Raw genomic sequence first — 14,581 nt, forward strand, 5'->3', positions numbered from 1 at the left:
ACTACAACTAAGAGAAAAAAAACAACAACAACAATACTACGAAAGAAAAAAAAAGAAAACGGTTAACAAATGCCGACTTGCAAAAACAACAGTACTTGAACACATTTCAATCGGCAAGTGCACAGGCGGCGAAGAAAAAAACTATGAATTAGTAAAAAAACTATGAATTGCTAAAAAACTAAAGTGTACAGCTTAGTACATTATAAACATCTCTTATGTGACAGCTTCCCGAACATAAAAAAAATAACTTGGGAGCCTAAATGTTATCAAAAATAATAAAATCAGACACCCGTGAGAATAAAAATCGATTACAGAAATACTGCTACCTTATTTACTATATAAAAGAAAATTTGAGTGGAGGGGAAATCTCATCTCACAGTGTCCGGGAGTGACGGTCTTGCGAGGCGCTGTCCGAAGGGGGAAGGAATGGTCCCGGTGGTACCACGGTGGGTTGGGCGGCTTGGAGTGGCCACACAATCACACACACACACTCTGTCGCCGAATTCTTCCCCAGTGCAGACCTGGCCCACTACTGTTGCGCTCCACAGACTTGAGGCTATGATTCTCCCTCTGTTGAGTTTCCCCGCTCGCACTGAAACCCCAGAACTGGCCCGCTCTTCCCTCCATCCTCCCCCAAAGACAACATTGCTTCATTTCAGCGGAAGCTGGGTCTCAGTCCCCATACCCCGCGAATTTCGTGGAAGGCCGCCTCAGGCCGGGACAATGTAACACAGCCAAAGTTAATAACGCCACTACAAAAAAAAAAAAAAAAAAAAAGATGAAAGGAAGAAAGAAAAAAAAAAAAGATGAGAGGAAGAAAGAAAAAAAAAGCTTGAGGTACATGTAAGCATCTTTCATGAGTTGTGAATGCGAATGCATGCAAGCCGCTCGTCCGTTTTCTTTTTTTGTCGTCTGTTTGTCCGCTCCTTTTGTCGTCTGCTGCGTACTATAGTCGGTTACAGGTTAAGAAGGTAGCGGCAAATGCCCCTCAAAGGGAATGCCATATCCCTCCGCCACCTCCGCATCCAATAGCGTCCCACCGTTTCCGTGACGTCGCGGCCAACGCGCGAGGAGGGTCTTGCCTTTCTGTACATATTTGCTTTATCTTTCGACTTCGACTTAGCATTGTGGAAGCCACGAGAGGGAGATTAGAGTTTTCTCCCACCGACGGAAACAAATACGACTTTCGGGGATTAGCTTCCCCCCCCCCCCCCCCCCCCCGATGGACACAAAGGCTGCTTTCAGGGGCTCGGTTCCTTCCCCGATGAATACAAGGTCGCTTTCTTAAAAAGTGGGATCGGAGACAAGTTGGAATCCATTGAAGCGGAACAAGGAGCGTTTCCAGCGAACTCTTCTTTCGACTGCGGAGAAATTTGAAACGGGCGCATCACGCTTGTGGGAGGAGCTTCTCCTACCTTCTTGACTTGTAACCGACTATAGCGCGCGCGCGCGCTTCGGATCTCGAAGGCCATGACGCAGCGGCCGACGGGAGCCCCGTCGACGCGCGCCAGCCAATGGAACCGAAGGCGCGCGGAAACTATCTGCCGTTTTCGCGCTTCCAACTGATGACGTCAGCTCGTTCCATGAGACCAGTTAATGCTTTCGCATTAAAAAAAAACCGCGAAAGGGTACGAGTTAGAAATTGGCAGGTCACGGGAACGAATAACCCGCAGATTGTGCACGCTGCAGATTCGCGTGTCAGGGTGCGGTAAGCACGAGGGAACTCGCGGCGAGCACGCTTCTCATATCGCGCGGTTGATGCGATTAAAAAAACGGGATCGGGGGCCTACGGGACTTTACTGCGTACGTGATTCCATGCGTGCGGTACCTTGAAGACACGCGGCCGTGCTCAACGCCGCTGCCGAAAGAAAAAAGAAAAAAAGTAAACGACAAACTGATGCGAGCGTAGTTTTAGTTTACGCACACGAAAAATCTACGAAATCTACGAAATGTGTAAAATATCCGCGGCATCCTGTGCCCCAGGTTCCGCAATCTCACGGCAGCGTCCCTAAAAAGCGAGTCTCCGTCTGCGAAACGACGGCGCAGATTGCCTAGCAGAGGTTTTTCTTTTTAACAAGAAAAATTCACAGCCTAACTTTTTTTTACAAAAAAAAAAAAAAAAAAAAAACAACAACAACGGAACTCCACCTTTTGTTTGCATCTCTGTACTAAACTGCAGCGCGATACGTTAACCTCACGGTAGAGTTAAGCCTTTTTCAAGCACAAGCAAAATAAACGATCTTGAGGGCCACTTGGACATATCAATAAACGAAGTAGGGATCGATAGCAGGCCAGGACTAATTATGTTCATAATGTGATTTTAAATAAAACGTCTGTGTGACCCCCCCCCCCCCCCCCTTTCTCTTTTTTCCAGAGCAACAAAAAGCTTTGATATGAAAAAGGCTTAACTTTCTCTCGAGACATTGGATTGTTTTTTTTTTGTAACTTGTGATTGAAGTATAATTGGATAAAGTTACAACACATGTCCACCTTTTAGACTCACTACTACTACTACTAATAATATTAGTAGTAGTAGTAATAATAAGAAAAACGGACGAGGAAGAGACGCGTACTGGCGCTATGTTGTATACGTCTCTTCCTCGTCCGTGTTTTTTGCGCTTTTGCGTTGGTCCAACTAGCCCATTTCAGTTTTAGTACATTAGCGCCTGGTATATCATCTTTAAGTTACTAAATGGCACTCACCAGTGGCGATCCTTAGACGAGCGCAGCGGAGAGTTGTCAAGAATGCCGAACGCTGACCTCGGTGTTTAGCAGACGATGTAGCAATTTGCACTTCCAACGGCTGATTTTCGGATTGGCTTCATCCAACGACCTTGCTTCGTCATAAAACCGACGAAATAACATTATGGCGGTGTTCCAAAATTTACTCGATCTTACTCCAGGGTAAGGGTTTTGTACCCTTGGCGTTCTAAAACCTACCCGCGTCCAGTTTTTCAATCTGTGCTGTCACGTGACACGATCCGCCGGAGTAACTCGAATCTATTTAGGTAGGATTTGGAACACAGTCAATTGAGGTACCTATTATCGAATTTATTTGTTTGAGGAATGTTAATTTAATCATTACAAAAATATATAAATATTTTACAGTCTTTCGATTTATGGAAGTTTTTGAGAAAATATATAGATATAAAAAAAATGTATTCCGAAGTAATGTGTTAATTACTTCGGAATAAATAGTGTATGTACTGTGTTAAGAAAAGAAACAATAAAATATTTATTACTTATTTATTGAGGAACCGAAAGAAAATGAGGCGCGACGGTGCAGAAGCTTTCGGTGAGAAGCAAACATATATTTCCCGCCCTTTTAGGAGGTGTCGTCTGTTAGCAGCTCAACCCGCCATATCCAAACAGCCGTCCCCGTTGGCGAGTCGTCCACTACCCGCGTTTTCAGCTTCACTTTTCGTCGTTGAGCACTGCGACTGGATCAGCGCCCAACTGCCAAATTCCGACGCTATGGATCGCGGGGTTCCCTCGAACCGGGAAAGGAATCGAAAGAGGCGGCAACGACGCAGGGCGAGGAAGCTTGCGTCCGAGCAAATAGCGAGCGTTCGGATGCAACAGGTTACCGACCACTCCACATCAGTCGAAGAGCCTATGGAAGAAGACCAAGGGATCATCAACCCTCCCTCCCAGCGCTCTCCCGGCCACGGCGAGTCGCCCAAAGCCACCACGTCGGGGAGCGGAAAAGCTGCCTGCTCTGGCGCCTCCTGGATTCCACAGGAGCCAGGAGAGCCTGTGGGAGACTCTTCATCAGCAGCTCCGCCGGACGGGCACGTCGAGATGACCCCCGCCACTTCAACCTCCGCCAGTTCAACCTCCGCCGCATCGACACCCGCCGCCGGTTCAACCTCCGCCGCATCGACACCCGCCGCCGGTTCAACCTCCGCCGCATCGACACCCGCCAGTTCAACCTTCGCCGCATCGATACCCACCGCTTCAACCTCCGCGCAGGGCGCACTGCCAAGCGACGGAGGCCCGAGCACAGAGCCATCTGATCGGGAGCGCCTGAGACTATGGGCAGTCAACCATGCGATCAAACACGTCACCCTGAACGACCTCCTCGTGCTTTTGGCGCCCAAACTTCCAGGGCTACCCACTGACGCCCGGACACTTCTGCACACTCCCAGAGCCACAGAAATCCACCAGTGTGGCTCGGGTGAGTACATCCACATCGGATGCACAGAAGGGATCCAGAGATGCCTGCGCTCTGGATTTGCTGACGGCAAAGACTCGTCTGTTATGCACCTCAGCATCAACATCGACGGGCTGCCTCTCTTCTCTGGCTCATCCATGCACGTTTGGCCAATTCTCTGCATGTCATTGGACACAAATGACACAGCGCCATTCCCGATCGGCATTTACTGCCGCCTCAACAAGCCTGATGATATCAATGCCTTTCTTCAGAATGCAATTTCTGAACTGAAGGAACTGCTCCAAGCAGGTGTACAATGCAGCGGGGCAACCATTTCTGTTCTCCTGCATTCAGTGGTGTGCGATACGCCGGCAAGGAGCTTTACGAAGAATGTGAAGGCCCACAACGGCTATTTCGGGTGCGATAAGTGCACTCAGAGAGGCTCCTGGAGAGGGAGGATGATCTACCCCAAAGTCGACGCTCCACTTCGGACTGATGCCTCCTTTCGAGATGTGGAACAGCCAGAACATCACAACGGTGCTTCACCCTTCATGGAACTGGAGGGCCTCGGGATGGTGTCCCAGTTCCCTGTGGACCCCATGCACTGCGTCTATCTGGGCGTAGTGAGGAAGCTGCTGTGCTATTGGACACAGAAGGGTCCCAGGTGTGTCCGCCTGCCCTCTGCCAAGGTTGCGGAACTCTCAGACAACCTCAACGCCGTGAAGTCTTCCATGCCAAGGGAGTTTTCCAGGCATCCTCGCGTCATGCGGGAGCGCGGGCATTGGAAAGCCACCGAATGCAGGTACTTTCTCCTGTATGCAGCACCTGTTGTGCTAAAGTCTGTGCTGCCTGCGCACATTTATGTGCACTACATGTGCTTGCATGTCGCCATTCGGATCCTCACTTGTGACAGCAGCCCTGCACAAATGATCACGTATGCCGAGTCACTGTTGGAGTATTTTGTCAAGGAAACAGGGCGTCTGAATGGTGAGGAAGCTTTAGTGTGCAAAGTTCATGCACTAACACACCTTGCCAACGACGTCCGAAGGCTGGGAGCACTGGAGTCCTTCAGTAGCTTTCCCTTTGAGAACCACCTCGGCATGCTAAAACGCATGCTGAGGTCAGGTAACAGACTCTTGCACAGCTCTGGAGGAGGCTGTGCGAGAAAGCCAATGCAGCAGAACATGCACGCGAACCTGTAAAAGTGGAGCTCCACGGCGCCCACGAGAATGGGCCACTTGTGCAGGGCTGTGCAGGTTGTGCGCAGTATTCGAAAGTACAATGTAAACTTGGAATCGTCACGGTGTCCCGACCCGACGACTGTGTCCTGGGGCATAACCGGGACGTGTACAAAGTTGACAACATTCTTTCTTTTGGCGGTGACATCTACCTCGTTGCGAGGGAGTATCGTGATTCAGCGAGGGAGCTTTACGATGAGCCATGCTCCTCTTCACTCATCCAAGTGTCGTACGTCACAAGCCTCTCGTCACGCTTGCTCCTCATCCCGCTCAGCGCTCTCGCAGCGAAGTGTGTTTTGTTGCCACATCGGAGAGGGTTCGCTTGCATGCCTATTTTACATACATTGCAGTAAATGCAGGCATCATGGGATTTGTGAGATTTTTAGTACACGAAGAAGACAATTCACAGCCTATGTAAGCGAGCTTTCTTTTGACGGTTACGGCACTCTACACTGTGCGACACTGCTAGCACTAACATGACTTTCAATACTTTTTTGCATTTTACTCTGTATTTTCGGGCATGAAATTTCACCACGTTGGTTGGTTTTCCAAATCAGCACTTTCCTTCACTCTAGTGAATGAATGGATGGATGTTAATGGCTATACCCTTTATAATGGGCAGTAGCTTGCATCACCTAGCCTAGTCGTTTGATTCCAAAAGAAAGAGAAAACCCTTGATCCCTTGTTCGCACTCACCATGTCTAGCAGTGTAAAGCCTGTTTATTTTTCCTAGACTTGTGGACAGACATACACTTTTTAGCAAGAAATAAGATATGCGAAAACCAAGTTAAATTGATAACACCCAGTAACTACCATTTAGGTGGGATGTGATGTCAACTCCATTGTAATGAGATGGGAGCCTCCACTTTTACTTGCATACAGAAGGTACAGCTGCAACGGAAAAAGAGTAGCACGAGCGACTGACGACTGGAGTGGCAAAATTGCGACACGCAGCGCTATTGCTCCCGAGCGCGTCGATTGCAAGAGTGACAGCCACATTCCATGCCACACCGCGGGGGTGGCCGGCAGAAAACTGTGGGGTAAGACAGCTTTCGAAATGCCTTTTTGAGGATGGGCTGCTTTCTGCTGGCCACCCCCGCGTTGAGGCATGCAACATGGCTGTCACTCTCGCTATCGCCGCGCTTGCGAACAATAGTGTCAACTGTCACGATTTTGCCGCTCCGGTCGTTGGTAACTTGTGCTACTTTTTCCGTTGCAGCAGTACATATCTTGTCTTGATGGTTCGACCGTTGTGTGAAAGGTCAGTTTTTCTTTCATATTTATGTTTACTATAACATAGCTGGGAAGTTACCAGAAACAAACCTCGGTCTCGCATGATTTTTGTTCGGGTTATTCTATCAGATTGCAGCGAGATTGATTTGTGTGTGTCTATCAAATAAACTATGTCATATGGATGTTGCCTGCTGGACGTTATTACCATGCATGGTACTTCTACCATGCACCTTGAATAACAAGATAATACCCTACAGGGAAAAAGTAAAATGGTAGTACATACAACTGACACATTTTAAATCAACAATTACTTTTAACATTTTTCCATGTATCATTTCATTGTAATTACAATTTCAGTTCGTGTCCCACTTCATTATATCGGAAATTTCAGTCACACTGCTTGACTAATATATTGAAAAAAATTATAATTATCAGGATGTTATTTACTATGAGCTCCAAAAGCAGTCAAATTCAAAATTATAAATTTCATTACAAGTTCTATTTGAATATATGTTTCACATACATAACCTGTTAGCAACAGTACTTGCAAGAGGCTCAAAAAAACAAACAAAAAAAAACCAGCAACTCTTACTATTAACTTACTATACTTCAGCTGCAAGACCACATCAAAAGGAAGCATGATGTAGTCCAAGTTTGAGCGTGCAGTACTTTTGCGAAATGATGGGGATAACGACTCAGTGAAAAAATATATGTTGTTTCATAATCACATATGACGTCTTCCAAGAAATGTTGCATGTCCACATAGATGATTTATGCTTCCGACTTAGCAACATCTTGTTTTTAAGGCTCTATTTTTAATTTTAACCGAGATCCTGATGGCTTCCGCAACCAGTTTGCACGTGTGTCAACTTGCCCTTTACTACACTAAAAAGATATTTGTTACTCCAGTGCATTAGGGAAAGAGATTTCAAACGTCTTGCTTCAACCGATTTGTTCATGTCGGGCAGGTTTTCCCGTAAGTAATGAGAGGGTACTCCCTGCAAGGAAGGGCAGTGGCTATTCTGCATTAGGATAATGCCAGAATATAGAATGAAAAGCAGCTATTTTTACTCTAATTTCAGTAGTAGTGTTTGCAGCATGGGTGATATACGGCATTTATGACGTTTGTGATACCAAATGTGGTGCTTTAGTCGTCTAATTATTGTCTTTCCAACCTTCTCGTAGCATCGTTACCGAAAATCCTGCAGATACAGCATGCCTTACTTATGGCAAGGCATGTGAGCATGCTTTGCAAATCTTTCCTTTTCTATCCACAACTGCAGCTCCATAATTTTCTGAGTATTCACATAATTTACCATCGTGACCTAACTTTTTTTTTTTCATTTAGAGCATCCCGCAACCTCCTTTTGTTTCCGGGCCAGTATGCAGGTCGGTATTACAAATGGGTTGTTAAGAAATTATATACGAATGCATTACACTAGCTTGGAGGCCTATGAGGTACAACCTTGTGAACTACTAATAGTAAAAAATAAATGTGTCTGGTACGTCGTGCCACAAATTAAGCCAGGCGAGCCGGCAGTCCAGCTGCCAGCTCGATCGACAATGGTTGGGGGATCAACGGCCTGTCTGCCTGATGCACTGCATGGCTGTCTCCTTTCCATTAATACGGTACCCCTTTGTCTCATCGGCAACTGCAATGCAAGGGGGGAAAAAACTGGTCACTAAAACTAAGACCAACGAAAAAGTCTACGCCTCCCCACAAGAACCAGAGGAGCCACAGAAATCCATCAGTGTGGCACGGACGAGTACATTCATATCAGGTGCAAAGATGGGATACCACAAATGCCTGCGCTCTATAGATTTGCCGACGGAAAAGATTCTTCTGGTATGCTCCTCACTATCAACATCGACGGACTGTCTCTGTTCGCTGGCTCATCCATGCACGTTTGGCCAATTCTGTGCAAGTCATTGGACACAAAGGGCACAGCGCCGTTCCCCATCGGCATTTACTGCGGCCTCAACAAGCCTGATGACATCAATGTCTTCCTTCAGAAAAGCAATTCCTGAACTCAAGGGACTGCTCCAAGTAGGCGTACAGAGCTGTGGGGGCAACCGTTTCTGTTCTACATTCAGTGATGTGCGACATGTCGAAAAGAAGCCCCACCAAGAATGTGAAGGCCCACAACGGCTATTTCGGGCACGATAAGTGCACCCTGAGAGGCTGCTGGAGAGGGAGGATGACGTACCTGAAAGTTGACGCTCCACTCCGGACTGACGAACATCCCAACGGAGCGTCACCCTTCATGGAACTGGAGGGCCAGGGGATGGTGTCCCAGCTCCCTGTGGACCCCATGCACTGCGTCTATCTGGGCGCAGTGACAAAGCTGCTGCGCTATTGGGCACAAAAGGGTCCCAGGTGTGTCCGCCTGTCCTCTGCGCCAAGATTGCGGAACACTCTCAAAACCTCAATGCCATGAGGTCTCCCCTGCCAAGGGAGTTCCCCAGGCAACCTCGTGCCATGCGGGAGCGCGAGCATTGGAAAGCCACCGAATGCCGGTACTTTCTCCTCGCGTCATGCGTGAGCGCCTGACGCGAGGATGCAGGGACTCCCTCCCGTACGCAGCACCTGTTGTGCTGCAATCTGTGCTGCCTGTGCACACTTACGTGCACCCCATGTGCTCGCATGTCGCCATTCGGATTGTCACTTGTGTCGGCAGCTCTGCACAAATGATTACATATGCCGAGTCACTCTTGGAGTATTTTGTCTAGGAAACACGGCGTCTGTATGGCGAGGAAGTTGTAGTGTACAATGTTCATGCACTTACACACCTTGCCAACGACGTCCGAAGGCTAGGAGCACTGGAGTCCTTTAGTATGCATTCCCTTGGGGAACCGCCTCGGCATGCTAAATCGCATGCCGAGGTCAGCGGAGACACCTTGGTGCGCCAGGTACCGAGGTTTTGGTCACAGTGCCGACGCCTGCGTCCCCACATACGCGAGCATGACACGGGTAACCGGGGCTGTGGCTCGGAACACCAGTGAGTTGGGCGCCGTTATGGATGAAATGGAGATGTCCGAGACCGGCCCGTCCAGGCAACTGCCTCCTAAAAAAGGACCTCGGATAGAGCTGGAGGTGGATACTGCAACAACACCGGCGGAAATCCCGTGTGCGATGCCCGGTCCACTCGCGTCGAGCAGTGTGGAGACGGGAACGCTGGACGGCCGCTCCATGGACGAAGAGCACCAGAAGACGGAGAAACCAGTTTCGGGGGAAGCGAGCGGCGCCGAGGGGACTGGGGACCTTGATGGGGACGATCGGGACGAAGACGCGGAGGTCGGCGGTTTGCCCCCCTGGCGGCGGCAGGGCAGATTGAGGAGGACTCGGAGCTCGGATGTTCCTCGGCTCCCACTCCCAACGCCTGCTTTCGCCGGTCTGTCGGGACGACCTTGACAAGCCCCCTTGGTGGAAGCTCCCCCTGCTACCGACGTTTGACCTTCCTTCCCCCGTATGTATGTGCCGTAGAGAGGTGGCAGAATTTTCGCGAATGGACTGAGTATTGTTCATGGGTTTCGTAACTCGCAAATATTTATTTCTATATTGTGACAATGGCTACTAACGCTTCTTTCTTGTTTGGTGATGTTGACGGTACTTTTCGTTCCCAGTCAAAATGCAGTTATTATGATTCGGATTCTTTTAAACACTTCAATCAACTCCGCGATAAAAGACAATTTTCTTTGTTTCATTTGAATGCGCGAAGTTTAAGAAATAAACACGAAGGTGTTGACATGCTACTCGATCAGTTAAACCATAATTTTGATATTTTAGCTTTTACTGAAACCTGGTTTTCAAACGACTACGATGTCGTTCACTTCGCGGGATATGGGTGCACGTCAATATCCCGGGACAATATGAAGGGAGGGGGTGTGGCGCTCTACGTAAAGGAACACCTAGATATACATGTCGTGTCAGAATTCTCTATAATTAACCCCCATTATGAGTCTCTCATGGTAAAGTGTGCAGGTACCATAGTTGTCGTTGTGTATAGACCCCCTTCGGGTACAGTAGCCACGTTTTTAGAATTCGGGGAAAATATGCTGGAATGGTGCGCCCAAATCGGTGAACATGCTATTATTTGTGGTGACTTTAATATAGATGTATTATCAGCAGATCCAGCCAAACAAAGGCTTCTTGATGTTTTTCATTCTTTTGGTCATGAAAATGTAATTCATGATCCAACCAGAGTGACGGAAATGTCTCAGACCTTGCTTGACCTGTGCTTTACAAACTATCATGTGAATGAGCTAGTGGCGGGTGTTCTGCTATCGGATCTCAGTGACCATTTACCTATTTTTATTTTTTTGCCCCCTTCTTCAACACAACGTAAAGAACCCACAAGTCATGAAGCCATTATGTATAGGGTCATTAACGATAAAAATATTACGTTGTTTCAAAGTTTAGTCGAGGAGGAAAACTGGAGCTTCGTTGTTCGGTTGGATAATCCCATTGCAGCCTACGACTCCTTTTCTACAAGAATTAAGATACTATATGATCAAGCGTTTCCAATGGTTCCATTTAAAAGGAACAGGAAGTCTAGAAAGCCTTGGATAGATGCCGCACTTCTTAGGAGAATAAAAGAACGAGATAAGCTCTTCGCCCTTTTTATAAAAACAAAACATCCGGATTATCTAGCAGAATTTAAAAAGAGCAGAAATAAACTAGGCGCTGATATTAAACGAGCACAAAATGTGTATCATGAAAATAAGTTCGCAGATATATATAATAACCCCAGAAAAGTGTGGAAGAATGTAAACGACCTACTTTCTAAAAACGAAAGAAAAAATATTTCTGAGCTTATATTTGAAGGCATGTCCTGTACAGGGGCTAAGCTTGCTGATAAATTTAATACCCACTTTTTGATGTCCGGTGCTTCCCCTGGAAATGTCATTAGTAGTTGTGATTACGAATCTTACATCTCACCGGGTAGTGAGAGTTCAATATTTTTGTTTCCTACTACTGAAACCGAAGTATACAGCCTAATACACAAACTTAAGAATAACAGTGCTTGTGGTGAAGATGGTATAAAATCCCAGCCTATAAAATCAAAGTCAAATTTGGGGGTTTTACGTGCCAAACCTACGACGGGCATCTGGCGCGCCCCAGCGGAGCACTGAGGATTAATTTCGACCACCTGGGGATCTTTTGACGTGCAACCGAAAGCTCGGTTACACGGCGCCTTCTTCGCTATAAGCCTCCGTCATATTGCGGGCACCTCGGTCGGGATTCGAACCCGCCACTTGGGGATCCGTAGGCTGGCGCTCTCGCCTCAGAGCCACCGAGGCGCAGCCTATAAAATCAGTTGCTCACTTAATTAGTGGGTCAATCTCACATATATGTAATCTAATTCTGAGTACCGGCATTATTCCCGATAAATTAAAGATAGCAAGAGTGTCGGTGATTCACAAAGGAGGTGATAAAAATGACCTAAATAACTACAGACCAATCTCCGTTCTTCCCATTTTTTTCCAAACTCATAGAAGGAGCTATTAATGCACGACTAATAAATTTTTTTAAACAAAATAATGTTATAGCTGAGCAACAGTACGGCTTTCAGAAGCAAAAAGCGTCTGAATTGGCGCTGCTAAACATCAAAAATAAAATAATTGACAATTTCGAGCAGAAGTTATATACAGTAGGAGTGTTTCTTGACTTCAAAAAAGCGTTTGATTCAATCAAGCATCATATTCTTTTCGGAAAATTGTCCAAATATGGAATTAGGGGAATCTCACTTAGTTTAATAAAAAGCTATTTATCGAATCGTTCACAATATACAGACATAAATCACGCGAGGTCAAATATATGGGTCAAATAGAATACGGTGTCCCACAAGGGTCCATTCTTGGCCCTCTCTTATTTTTAATCTACATAAATGACATTATAAGAATACCTCAAACACCAGATATAATTTTATATGCTGATGACACAAACATATTTTTTTCTGGAAGAAGCCTAGAAGTACTTGAGCACGAAACAAACACATGGCTTGAAAATTTATCATCGTGGCTTAGAGTAAACCAAATTCAATTAAACACGAAAAAAACAAAGTATATTATGGTTCGACCACGAAATAAATGCATTCAGCAGGAGATTCAAATTCAATTTCAAAGCGAAATCATCGAACGTGTTATATCACATAGGTTCTTAGGTGTTCTGTTTCATGAAACTCTAAATTGGTCCTTCCATGTGCAGAGAATAAGAACGGAAATCTCACGCTCTATCGGGATTATCTATAGACTTAAAAATGTGCTGCCTCACTGGGTATGAAAACAACTATATTATACCTTAGTTCATTCACGTCTTCACTACTGTCTCCTTGTATGGGGGACCACAGTAAAAATCAATATAAAAACCCTAGACATATTACAGAAAAAGGCCCTGCGCTTGGTTGAAAATGCCCCGTACCGAAGTCACTCTGCTCCGCTCTTTAGAAAGCACCGAATATTAACTATTCAAAATGTTATAAATAAAAAATTATCTTTATTAATCTATACTCAGATCAAATTAGAATCAACTCTTTTTCAGTACGTATCTTTGGACAGATCATCACTACAATATTCGGCACACCAGCTACAGAAGGCAAAAAGTACGCACAAACTATGGCATACAAAAATTAGATTATCAAATACCTGTACTTCTGAATGACCACCCTGTGCTCATGACCATTATTGTAGGAGGTATTCTATACAAGCTTTAAAGAAAACCATAAATGTATATCTATTGTCCCTTCAAAAGTAACATGTTTTTTCAGTATATTATTTTTTTGTGCGCTTATCTTGTTTTTTGTGCAGCATCTCTGCGGGCTTAAAGAAATATCTTTGTAGAGATGGCTGGCTGGCTGCACTATGTTGTTGTTTGTGGCCCCTTTGTTTGTCATGTTTGTGCAGGCAAAAAAATTGATGTGCCTCGCTGTTTGTCTTAAGTGGTGGAGAGTCTGGTTTTAGTTCATTGTTTTTCTCTTTGAATACAGTATTCTGTGCCGCTTATGGGATTTTATGTTTGATCTTTCAGGATCAAGTAGTTTTCGTCATCTATGTCTTTCATTTTGTCTGGCCGTGGAGAGGGCGGGGGGCTGTTGCCTTGTCAGGCATGTCGATGCCTTTTGTGGCGGCCCCCCAGACAGCTGTATTCCTCGACGGTTGTCTAAATAAATTTTGACTTGATTTGAGGTCGCAGACCTCTTGCACAGCTCTGGAAGCTGCTCTGCGAGAAAGCCAATGCGGCAAAATATGCACGTAAACCCGTAAAGGTGGAGCTGCATGGCAGCCAGGAGAATGGGCCACTTGTGCAGGGCTGTGCACACTACTCGAAAGCACACTGCAAACTTGGAATCTTTGGGGCGTCCCGTCCTGGGGCATAACCGGGGAGGTGTACAAAGTTTGCAACATTCTTTCTTTTGGAGGTGACATCTACCCCATTGTGAGGGAGTTTTGTGATTCTGCGAGAAAGCCGTGCAATGGGCCGCACTAAGGCTACGTTGATGGAAACAACGTAATGGGATGTTCCTCGACATGCTTTACAACCTCAGTATTGCAGGGTTCACGCACAAATCAGACAGACAAATCAATAAGTAAAATAGATGGGTTATGGACAGATAGACAAATCAATAAATAAAATAGAAGGGATCACATCAACAAGTAAAATAGGAGGGTTATAAATGGTAGGCACGAAACTACCTAAAGTCCATCTGAAAACTTATCAAAATCAAGTGGACGTGTTGCATCATCGATACTGTTTTAGTTTGTAATAGTTATAGGAAAGAAAGAATTAACAACAATTAAGGTGACATTGATATGGTACAATGTTTAATGGATCAGAAGCATGAGTGCGTGCATGATTGAGTAGTAAAATCAATATAACTGTTACGATCAAGTACACCATTATTATTAACTATTTTATGTAGGAGCGTAAGAAGTTCAACTTTGCGCCTAGAAGCCAGGT

At 45.9% G+C, this 14,581-nt stretch overlaps 1 pseudogene; it reads left to right on the plus strand.

Moving 5' to 3' along the window:
* Nucleotides 1-8,729: 8,729 nt before the first annotated feature.
* LOC115317166 lies at nucleotides 8,730-14,110 on the plus strand (annotated as a pseudogene).
* Nucleotides 14,111-14,581: the final 471 nt, after the last annotated feature.

Source organism: Ixodes scapularis, unplaced genomic scaffold, assembly GCF_016920785.2.
Source record: "Ixodes scapularis isolate PalLabHiFi unplaced genomic scaffold, ASM1692078v2 PGA_scaffold47__10_contigs__length_4178495, whole genome shotgun sequence".
NCBI lineage: Eukaryota > Metazoa > Arthropoda > Arachnida > Ixodida > Ixodidae > Ixodes > Ixodes scapularis.